Consider the following 12,945-nt stretch of genomic DNA (forward strand, 5'->3'; position numbering starts at 1 on the left):
TCACGCATTGAACTTGACTTCGCAGTGGCTTAAAATTCAATTACGCGTTTGAGCTTATATTACACCTCATATATTATATTATATTGAGACCGAACCCCGTGACCAGCGTAATAAAAAATTTTGAGAGACCGATGCGAAGTTAGGAAAAAAAATATGGATCTGTATTTTCTTGAGATAAGTGAGATGTTTTTCGGCTGAACCGCACGTGTAAGATTAGCTCGATTCGTGTAGTCGGAAAATTGTTTCGAGTAGTAGATCGTTTTAAAATTCAGGTCAACACAAATTACTCGGTTAAACTCGACCCGGTATGAAGGGTTGCAATTTCGTTGGTCCGATGAAGCGTGTGCAATTAGATCAGAGGGCGTTCCTTGGATGTGCTCGCCGATACATAACTTCGGTATTACATTTGGCGTAGCGACCGATTTAGCAAGTAGCAGGAATCGGCTGCATAATATCTTCGTTAATACCGCTATTCAGAGCCAGAGTTCCGATTCTCCTATGGCTATACACTTGCCGGCAAAATGTGCAGGTACGAAGAAAGACTTATGTATTTATAGGCAGATATTATTACTACCATTACCTCGATGAATGGAATCTAGCGGGTATTCGACACCGATTAATGATCGTATAAAACTGCACTATAATATGCATTCAATCGTACTTTGAAATACGATCAATTTACAGAATTCGTGATGTCCTGTATAATATTACACGCGATATAAAATTTTAAATTTCGCCGATACACTTAATGAAAAGGACAACGAGATTTCATTTACAATTTTTATTTCACTCTGTCTGTTTAATATTCAGGAGAAAAATCACCTCTCACCCGTCTTTGAAGTAACAAAAGAACCTCGATTTTTTTATTCGTAGCTTAATTAATTTTTCAATAACTAACTTTTATACCTATATATATATATATATATATATATATTGTGCAACTTCTTGAGACCTGAATGAAACTTGTTGCTGGACGTCGAGAGTACCCGATCGATCGACAATACGTTAATGTACCGTAATTATTTAAGAATCGGCTTTGAAAAGTCCGTTTGAAAAGTAATTGGAAAAAGAAAAGAGGACAAAGAAAAAGGAAACACTGGGGTGGGGGTGTGAAACAGAGTAAAACTACGAGCAGAAAAGTTGTTCTTGAGGATGGATCGCGACGACGCGAGAGCTAGGCAGAGAGAGAGATACGGTGACATCATAGCCCAGGGAGTTATGGGGTTGCGAATTTACGAGGATGTTGTATGTATACGTTATAGGTAGCGGTAGATGAGCGGGGTGTTAGAGGAGAATCTGCTGCTTTGTGGTGAAATTTTATTTATACGTACACGCGTAACGGTCACGGGTCAAACGGGAGAGAGGAAAATATGAGAGGGTTGGGGATTGCGGCGTTAATAGTTGGAGCTTTTCACCGGTGGCAAGCTGCTTCGGTTTTTTTATTTAGAAAATATTTATATTTTTTTTGTTGCTCTCCTCTTTTTCTCTTTCTCTGCATAGCGTCGAACGAGTCTCGCGGTTATGCCAGCCTTTTACGTAAATGAAAATCATACACCAAACAACGCCATTCAGCCAGCTAGCTTTACTCATATTAACGTACGCAACCAACGTCTCTTTCCGTACGAGAGAAACGAGACCGAAGGGCTTCGCCATCCCCTGGCAAACGGCTGGTAATATCGAAAATTAGAAGGGATATCCGTGGTGTTACAAAACGGCCGTAAAAGTCGCGGAGAAAACTCCGGGATTCACGCTTGTAGGCATCAAACCACCCCAGTCATCATGGTTCAGTCGCAGAAAAGGACCGAACCGTTTGAAATGCTCACTGCACTTTGTTGAGGAAACTCGATGACGTTACGTCTGATGTCGTATGAAAGGTGGAGAAAAATGCTCGGGTGAAAAGTTGCTTCAACAACCAAATAAAGTTCAACTATATTTTCGTATCGCGATTTGTTAACGGCAGAGGTTGGATTCAATTTTTAACACAGACCTTCTAGTTTCACGATTCAAATGAAGCACTGCGAATCTAATGCGTAAGGGTAATTGGAATTTGATCGAAAGACAAATTTCAGGATTACAAAAGACGAAGCTGAAGTTTCGACGACGAAGTCTCGATTACATTGGTCTAACAACGTTTTTCTCTACGGCTAAAAAGGGAAGGAGGTTTTTTTTTCGAACGGGCATCAATAGTAGGATAGTAGTGGCGTAGCAGTTGTAATGATCCCAGGGGGTTTTGAATTAACATGAAAATGCTTGTCATACACGTTGAGCACATTGAGCAGACCGTAGTGAACAGGGCGAAGCCTCTATACGAACACCGTGATAAATAATGCATCGACGAGAAATGCCCCAGCTCTGTTCGCCTCGTGCTGCATCGAGAGAGAGAGAGAGAGAGAGAGAGATAGAGGTAGGAGAGAAGAGAGAGCGAGAGAGAGAGAGAGACCATGGTGCAGTGGCTGAGCCAACTCCCATTGTCAGGACACCCCGACTGCAATAACTCACGAGGAGCAACAACTGTACACAATGCAGGATGCAGGCCCGCCACTGTGTGTCACGTTTAATGAAAAACATTTTGTTCAATTTGAAAACGACTGTGAACTTGAGAATGCCGCAGCGTTTCTCGACCGCTTTTAACGGAGCGTTTTGCACGCTTAGCCTTGGACCAGATGCTCGTCACTTGATCTGATCAACGCGTGGATTCTAAGAGATTCGGATATATCGCGAAAATCGCGTCGCTCAGAAGTCGAAGGCAAATATTAGTGGATGTATACAGGAACATCTTGTTTCAAATCCCGTGTCTTCGACAATCAAAGAAATAAGAAAAAGATTTTTAAAATGGAAAAAACACGTTTAAGATACAGCGAATTACCGTCTACCCGCGATGTATTCGCGATCAGCACCTGCGCATCGGAGATACGGGGAAAAAAGTGAAGATTGAAAGCCATGCAGCACGTAAAAGTAACTTGAATGTGTTTGTATGACGGCTGCAACGATGACTCGGTGAGTGTAATGCAAGTACGTGTAATACAAGATCGCTAAGAATACTGTACCGGTTTTATAATTACAACTCGGTGCACAAGATCTTTGTCGGGAGATTTTCTTGAGAAATTTGTTTCAGTCTCCTTGTGAAACAAGAGATCGAACGTACCTAGTAGCTATTGAATTTGAAAAGTTCTTTGGCAAAATGCAAAAAATCATAGAACGTTACGGTTTTTGCAACGATTGGTAAAAAGGGAAAAACAACGTTTGATCGAGTGGAAAATAAAGCAAGCGGCGGTGTAATGGAATTCATCGAGGCACCTGCGACAGGATCCACCTGTCCTCTGCAGACCAGCTTGGTTATACTCGAGACGTGCGAATTATGCGAATCCGGTGAAACGATCTTTAAGCAAGAAAATCACCGTCGACATTTTCGACTCGATTCGAATCCGTTCTATTCAACCGTTTGTTTTTCTCGAAGCCGGTTTCAACGATGCTACAATTTGAGCAGCACTTTTCCGAGTTGAATAGCGTTGGAATTTTGATTGTCACCTCAGTTGGTGCGCGGGCAGGATGTTGCCCTGTATACGTATCATGTATACGTATAACTGCCATATTTGAACTTGACGGTGTGTACGAATATACGAAGGTGGATATAGGAACGAACGTACGTGCCGTTCGCAGTGAAAGAGAGTACGGCTGGAAAAAAATAAATAAAAATTTAAAAAAAAAAGTAACACGCAGATGTCACCTGCTGCAGGCGCATTCACGCGTGACAACTGCATCCGGGAGTTGGTGGAAAATAAACGACAGAGAGCTGATGCCCCACTTATGAAAAAATCACACACCACAGACACGGAGAGTCCGAGTCGTGTATTTTTTTAATTACCGCCGTATAACGTACACACACCATTTCTCTTTTCGTTTTTAACATTTAATTCTTCATATTTTCTCCTCCGTTTTTTACCATACAATTCACGCGGCATAGCGCCAGCTGCAGCTTGCTAAATTAAGTAATTCAAAAATGCATTTCACATAACTTACCGATCTCTGTATATGAAATCGGGCCTGCAATAAGCGCGCGATCAGCTTCAAATTTATTGATCGTAATTATTTCTTGCACCCCCGAAGTTTCGTCGTTAGAAATACTTTTTTTGTATATTTGATTTAGGTTTATTATTTTTTTCTTTTTTTTTTTCTCTCGTTCTGTTTCATGAACGGGGAAAACTCGAGGATCGTATCTATACACATACAGATATTGTACCTGGAAGAGCTGCGCTACGCAACGATGCCAAAGGCAAATAAACGCTGGGTAAACGTAGGACAAAGGGTCCATGACGATTTTCCCTTTATTGCTTGATCCTCGGCCAATCAAAGGTCAGGATAAATATCATCGAAGCCCGCCGGCACGTCACAGACTCGATATTTGTTCGGGCACGTGCATTGTTGTCTCTCTGTCAGCCTAGCTGTCGCTACTGTCCAACCAATAAACGATCTTTCGCCCGTTTGTATTCGGCGCGTTTATTCGTCACAAATCGACACTCATGATACGTAGGTCGATAAATTTCCATTTCTCTTATATTTGGAATTTTTTAAAATTATTATCCGAAAAAATCAGATCAATTAATTACGATCCCCCTTCGCATTGAATTATTTTTTGCCACTGTACTAAACGACGCGTTAACCGAAAGGCGATTTAATCGCGAATCGTGATCGAAGCGCGAATAATTTCCAAGTCAAAAATTGCAGCGCATATATGTTGCAGTGTACACAATACTAAAAAAGGAAAATAAATAAATAAAAATCGAGTTGCAAATGTCGCTTTACCGACTCCGCAATTATAAATATACAGCAACGTTCGTCACGTACGAGGTAAACTTTATCTGCCCTCGGTTACTGCATATTCATTGTGCGAAACAGAGAATCGCATTCTCTCGACGGGTTTCGCTCACCCGTGCCAGTTCACAGTATTAAAAAACCGATCAAACTTGATCGGAACTAGATCCAATTAGCACTTGAAATAGCGTCGGGTTTTCGGAGGGCGGACACGATATTATAACTTCAAATATATACCCTAGCTGTGTACACGTGTATATATATATATATATATTGTATATGTAGGTAAATATATGTATACACCCTCCGAAAACCCAACGTATATATACAGATATATACGTGTGTACGTGTGCTTACACATTTATCTAACCGTGGCTTAGCTGCTCGTGGGGATTTGTGCAGGATCTACTGTAACAGCATATCTGCCAAAACGCCCGAGGCGTTCATTAAATTGACCGTTATTCATTTTCGCAGCTCACCTTTCGGGCGTACACGTGGTATGCCCAAGAGATAGAGAGAGAGAGAGAGAGAGAGAGAGAGAGAGAGAGGAAGAGAGAAAACATATCCCCGCAGTGGTTCCTAGTCCACGAGCGAATTCGCCATACGATAGTTCTGACGTTTTATTTATTTGACCTCCCCCCACCCCGCCCCTCGGGATCCGACTAAAAAATTTACATCAATTCAACACACGTGCTTGCATTTGTCGTGCGTTATAACGAGTTAAACGTGTTACAAAAATTTGACACAAATTGAGCGTTTTATTACCACGGAATGAAATTTCATCATGGTTTTTTCTGTGCCACGGTAAAATAGCAAAACTTGACGTTTTTTTTTTTTTTTACCCTACCTGTAGATTGTTCATGCTTTCAAAAACATTTGAACATTGAATTCTCGTGAAAATCATGAATAATAATAAGCAGGTACGTCATAATACCACAAGTGATATTCATCGTTTATAATTTGGGTGGGGGTCAAAACTCGGAAGAGTCAATATTTCGAATGGCTTATACAATATCGAAATTTCAAACATGCGGAAATAAAGCAACGAGAGATGAATCGTTCGAAATGTCGATTTTTAAAAGTGTCACTGACTTAGTAGTTATTCCAACGAGTGACTATTTCGCAAATCAAGATTTCGAACAATCCATCTTTCGATATCCTATTTTCGAAAGTTTGAAATTTCGATATACAGGTCGTTCGAAATATCGACCCTTCCAAGTTTCGACCCCCACCCTATAACCTCATTACATTTTTCACAAGTTTGGATCAAATAATCGCCGCCACGTGTTACGGTTGTCAGAAAAGCAACAGTACAAGGGGTTACTAATTCATGGGGTTTACTCGAGCTGAGTCCAACAGTTGGTCTCGCCGTTCGTTGCACCTGTAAATCACCCGGGTGCTGGCAGAGTAACCACCCACGTTACCTGTACAAAACCAGGACGTGGGATGAGCTTTGCATACCTTTATTATACGTGGTTGAAAAGATCCGTAGAGATCGAGCCGAGACCCCGATGACTGGATTCAGGCGGCATAAATTGCGCAACGAGTCGGGCATCGATGAGGAGGAATCTTTGACCTCGAAGAAGGTTCCGACTTCGAGCGACCTCGGTCTCGGTTTCCTCTTTTTCTTCTTTCATCTGAAAAGGTATCACGCGCATGAGAAATACGCACATATGATGTATGAATAAAGGTTCTCTCGACGAACTGTGGCTGCGTGGTGAGCGTTAAAAAATTCATAAACCATAACATAAATTTCCATCCACCTAATTTAGGCAGCAGCAGCGGCAGCCCGAGCGCTTCTTATCTGCCCTCGGCATCGTACTGCGTATGGAACGCGATTGTGGTCGGGCATACAGAACCGACCGTATATATAGACCACGCGGATAGAATAGCGCAGCCCTTTCTCAGCTGGTCCATGAAACCCAGCCCACGCAGGCAGCATCGCTCTTATATACCCGCGGTTTGACGGCAAGAAACCGAGGCAGCCGTCCGAAGCGCAGAGAACAAGATGCGTTGGAATGTTATAAATATAAGACACGAGTATTCCGTGAATTTACCGTTCAAACTTCAACGCGGCGCACAGACTCACCCATACAATCACAGTCCAGGTGCTTTATACCTGCGTTATTACGCCTATGACGGAGAGCCGAGCGATTCCACGTCGTGAGCGTTCAACAATTTGAATTTTTGAATCCACATTCGTGCCGGCACATCGAGGCACGAGCTACTCGGAGATTAATACTTCATGACCCTGACGTGAGGCCCTTCGGCACTACGAAATGAAAAATCTCCATTCTCATCGGTAAAGTTAAACAACGAACGAATCGTACAAGGCATGATATCTCGCTTCGGGGGCTCTCGTTTTTATTTCTACTACGATTTGTGATCCTTCTTTTCATCGGGACAACTTTTTTTTTCCAATCATTGAATAGAATGAGAAACCGTCCGCCCAAAATCGCATCAAGGATCTTCACTTCGAACAGATATGATGGGATCCATTTGATCCATTGTTAGAAGAGATTCAAGTTCACAAACGCGTCCTCAGCCAGCGTCGGCAAACATCACAGAATGCAAAAAATCACGTTTCCCTAGCTCCTGGTCCAGCGTTTATCTCGTGATCCTGATGCACCGGTCACGTCGAAGCTGGACCGGGAATGAGAATGAGAATGGACATTAGTCTCCTTCGATTTGCCGTTGGACATTGCAGACCGTTTGTCTTCGTTGGAATGCGTGCAAAGAGTATGGACGAAATAAATGTAACGCGCAGGGCAATTTAAACCGTCGATTCCTTAATTCCGTCGACGAAGTTAACCCGGCGTTGCGTCCACCCTGAAGTCCATCGGCTATTCAAAGCGCACGGTGGCATCTAATTCTCCCGACTGAGAATTCATTCTGCCAACAGTGCAGTTTCACTTTAATCCTGTTCGCGTCCGTAGGTAAGCTGTGAATTGACAATTCCTGTACCGAGTTCCGAGTCGTTGTTGGTCACTCCAGAGAAGGTATTACGATTGTTCTGGGCGCAGGATTTGTGCGTCTGATCGTGAGATTAGGGAGCTTTTTCTACCAAGCCACGTTGTCAAAGCTGTTAGATTTATCACCGTGGCAAGAAATTACAGAACGAAGTACGTATAGAGCGCGTCGTCGCTTTGAATTGACGTGAATGTTTGTCCATCTTGTTTCTGATTACGGGTCATTAACGAAAATTTGAACAAACGCCGACTGTGACCGGTTGTTTGAATACATTACGACGCATAAAAAGATACTCGGTAATAAGGTATTAGACGGTACTCTGCCATTAGCCGAGACGCAAGTGTATGTAATTTTAGCTGTGTGGTCCAGCTCGGGAAGTTTCACAAGCGCTGCCCACTGACATCTTCATAATTTCACTACCAACCGGCAATTAGCGTGACAACAGCTCGTGCATTCGTCATGACGCGACGATTCAACGCTCGTCCAGCATCGTCTTCTTTACAATCCGTTTCTCTCCTCGGGGCATAGTCGTATTTTATCAACCCGGCTTTTCGAGCAAATTATGCTCTAATTGCACGTTGCAGGTAGAACGGTATAATTCCTAAAGAATACGTTCTGAGCTTTTATTTCGTAATTCACCGTAACGCGACTGGCGGTTGAATCAATTTCGTGTTGAGTTCCCGCTGTGAGATCTAAAAGTTACTAGATGACAAGAACGGAGAAATATGTTTGAAAAATCGCAAGAAATAATCGGAGGAATTTTTCATCCCAGAAGCCGCTTTTCGATTCTTCGATGGTGAAACGGGCGTTGAGCTTTTACGGGAGATGCCGAAGCATTGTCACGATGAAATGACGCGTGACGCGTGACGTGCCGCAGGAATTCAGCCAGTTCCCCCGGAATAATAGATATTATTACGACAAAGCGTGTGTGTGCCAATGTTGAAAATTGATTGGACATGTACCGATTGTTGATAAGGCAGAAAGTTCGGAGGATCCGACGAGGCGCGTGCTCTTTCATCGTGGGAAGGGAAAAGACGAGGATCAGAAAGGGTGGGGAAAGAAAAAAAAAATGTACAGAAATACGAAGATATTGCTAGGTCTGAAAACTTAACGATTCAGCATTATTTCACCAAGCATGCTTACATACAAGGACGTTTCGAGGATCGTGACGTGTATTTAGATACAGCTCGGGTTGAGATAATGCGGGGAAAAGTTGAGAGAGAGAGAGAGAATAAAATTGACCATGCCAAAGAAATTCGAAAACAAAAACGAGCCAAAATTGTCTTGCGTGATCGGTGAAAAGTCTGTTTGAGCCCTAACGTTTGATCGGCGAAAAATAAATAAGCATCGATCAATGATAATTTTGGTGGAAAGTCTAAGGAGAGTATAAATTTTTTTTTGAGTCCATGCTTTCATCACAAAGAGTAGCGCACTGTCTCAATAAATTCTTCTTCCTTTCTGTTTTTCTCTTCGAGGACTTAGGATTCGCGAATTTCATGATACAGACAGAGGGGGCGAAGCGGTGGAAAAAATGTTGGAAAAATGGCTGAAGATAGGAGCGAGTGGTATTCATGAGGAAAGGAAATGGGCAAGAAACTCTAGGCTGGCGCACGGTACGTGTAAGAGGGCGGGGACGAGTGAAGGGAGGCTTTTTTAATTAGCAAACACACATTCGCGTGCATATTGTAGCCATACCGGCAGCATCCCCTTCACTTTACCGGGTGCCGTGGCTTTACGTGGCCCGCCGCCATCCAGCAAGGATAATCTAATTATTCGGGACGACAAATCTCGTTACCCAAGCCGTGTGCTCGTTGGCGACGTCGGCGTGCTGGTTTCAGCGCCGGGCGACGCAACCTAACGCAACGCAATTCGCAACAAAACGATACACACACATACATATATATGTGTATATATATATATACATACACATGTATATTACACGAAACGTTGCACGGGATAACGAAACGGTGGTGAGTTCGTTCCAGCGAGACAGAAGCGAAGGAACGAACGAACGAACGAAAGAACGAGCGAGCGAAAGCTTCGAGCCAGGTATCGTTAACATAATCGTTAATTTCTCACAAAGTCCCCGAAAATTATTCACTCTTCCTGGAGGGAAGGTAGGGGTAGGAAGAGGAAAGAGAGTAAAAGAGAAAAAAAACAAAGAAACGAAAAGAGAAGGTGAAAAAAAAAGTTTTACGGGGGCTTATGCAAATGTTGGTAATTAATTTCGCGAATCCTATTAGGAGGACCAACGCTTTCCGAGGACCAGTTGCCGGAATAAGGATCTCATGCAGATCTCTCGGCACTCGAGCGAGTCCGTCGAGCTTCCGCACGTGTTGGATGAGAAGGAAAAATCCCACTCAGAGTATGATTGATTTCTTTCAACTATCGGATGATGGGAAAAAAAACCTCAAACAATTCTATCCAATGTCTGAATATTTATAACACAACAAGAGGGTGAACGATATCAATGATCAAATTGATTTGCCGACCGATCGTATCGACCATACATCCGCAGACAGTATAAATATGTATATCTCATTCCCGCGGAATTCCATCTAAGTTCCCAAGTACTGTTAGAAATTGATGATTGAATGCGATAAATGGATGTAGATACCTTTCTACAGCCGAGCTGAGACACGACCAATAATTTGTTTGAAACCCCTATTTCGCGACGAGGGGCGGCTCTCGTTATGGTTGGCAATTTTTAAACATCCGCGAGGGGATTGCAGGACCAGGCAGTCCGTGACTTTTCCCCCCGCGGAGATTCTACTGATTGGCGTGACCTCCCCCCGTCCCCCACCCACCGATACTCGCCCCTTTTGCAGGCCTAGACGCTGAACGTTGAACTCTTCATAAACAGTTCGACGTTTTCGCTGATCCGGCGGGAAAAAAAGGCGGTAAATATACATTCATCGTGCGAAATTCGTTAATTTCACAGTGACTGAATTCGGGTGGCTGTTCGGTCGGTCGGTTGGCCAGCAGGAGAGATTTTCCCGCTGTACAGTATTCCCCCTCGATTGCGGTGGTGCCGCGACGATTTCGCGGCTGTCGAGCTTGCAGGCGCAGCTTTCGGGTTCCCATCAGCTTTTGCCCACCCTCCGAATCGCTCTCGCGTATTATTGACGGCTTAAATTCATTAGATTCCACCCGCCACCCGCGCCTACTGCGGAACGCTTCCGAGGTGGCTCCACCTTCTTTGCAGGGGGATGAATCAGGAGGAGAGGAAGAAAGGAAGGAAGGAAGGAAGGAAGGAAGGAAGGATGCGGGCGGGTTGCGCCTGCCGAGTCGGCGAAAAATAATGCCGTAAATATATCAGATTACTTTATCAAATCACACCGATCCTGCAGGAAAACTGTGCAACATAGAACCTCGGCCAACTCTCTCTCTCTCTCTCTCTATTTCGTTATTTCCGTCTGGCTCTCGCCCTTTTTGAACCCTGTCGCTCCTCCCTTCGCGTCCTCTTCCTCTTCATCTTCCTCTTCCTGTTCTCCCCCCGTCCTCTTCCATCCATCCCAATCCCTTGTTTGCCCGCCTTTCCTCGTCATCAGCTTTCCCTCCCTCTCTATCTCTCTCTTTCTCTTTTTCCCTAGCGGCCAAGCGTCGGCGTATTTATCTTTTTTTTGCACGGGACGTAATTCGGTAAATCCGGAATAAAGCCGTCAATAAAGTGTACCTCATACACACCTGTACGCGTTGCTACGCGGATACGCGATACTTGCACGATCACCTGTAAATTCTGCGTGGGGTTTTTTGGCTAAGTGCAGGGAATCGAAATACACGTATGAACGCGTTTGCCGGTTAGCATCAACCACGTAAAGGTCAACGGTACGTCACCACCTCACCGATCCATTATCACGTTTTTTTCCAATTTTTCCAATATTTCGCAAAGTTTTACGCTGGCGTTGGAAAAACAAAATGCGGAGTGTTAAAACAAACAGTACATGCGATCTGCCGCTATGAGAAAACAGACGAATGGCATCCAATATCCGATTAAAGCTTCTGATTTAAGAGAGACGTCATTCACCCTGAAACACCATTTTCATCATACTATCATCATAATATCTCGGTAGCGGAGTAAAATCCGTAGTAAAATCGTCATCCGGAGCTTTTTGGCGCGTTCGAGTACCTTCCTCAGCACTTCGTGAGAAGAGTCGCGTCTTCGCTTGCGCATAAGTTATTCCCTCACTTTGCAGGCCCACGAGTTCGTTATATGAAAGTTGTATTTTTATTTATGCAGACAGATTCATCGGCGTTACAGCAGCTAAAGCTTCGCGATGGTTGAATCGTTTCTTTGCCATCTCAACGTAACAAAAAAAAGAAGAAAATCCTCCCATACATACTGTCAAAGATACGTGAAGATGCAGATCCTTGAAGAGGTTAAAAAGTGAATCCGAAAGAGAAACAGAATTGAAACTATAATAGACACGAAGCTATAATGAGAAGCTGCGTTGTGATGTCGCTGTCCACGCTTGAATTCAAACGACCCGCGAGGAAAAAGTTGATGCGTTGAAAGAGTCATAATTGCCAAGTCATTCGCGTGTATAGAATAGTTGGTCCAATCAGGTCTCGGATTCGAAGAGCTTGTAAGAATGAAGAGAGAGAGTGAGTCAGAGCTTGAATGAAATTACGAGACCGTATATAACTTATACGCACATACGTTTGTAGAAGCGTGTATTTATAGGGAGCAGTAAAATCCACATACGTATATACACATGTTTCTTTTTATTCCACCATTTCTTTTTTTTTTTTTTTTCCTTTCCATCTCTCTTTTCCTCAAGACGGTTGCGTGCGAGACCCGACCAAGTATTTATACCTGAGACCAGACCAGACCAGACATAGTCCTCAACGCCATCAATCTTTATTTCCACACGCTCGTGCGATATACGCCGACTGTGCTAACCTCACCCCAGAATTGGGTGTAGATTCACTTAAATCTTTTAACGAAATGCCAAATGAATTTTCGAAGCCACTCACGTGCATCGGTTGCATGGGCGGACAACGAGGCTATGATGAAAGAAGGAAAAATAAAGGAAAAAATGTCAAGACCTTTGCAGGAATTGCGTAGGAGTAGCATTAAGTATAAGTTGTGATAATTGCAGCAACAGTTCTGAAGAGAAAACGCAAGAGGCCTGAGGACACGCGTCACGAACGCGGACGAGG

Source organism: Neodiprion pinetum, chromosome 6 (genome assembly GCF_021155775.2).
Source record: "Neodiprion pinetum isolate iyNeoPine1 chromosome 6, iyNeoPine1.2, whole genome shotgun sequence".
Taxonomy (NCBI): domain Eukaryota; kingdom Metazoa; phylum Arthropoda; class Insecta; order Hymenoptera; family Diprionidae; genus Neodiprion; species Neodiprion pinetum.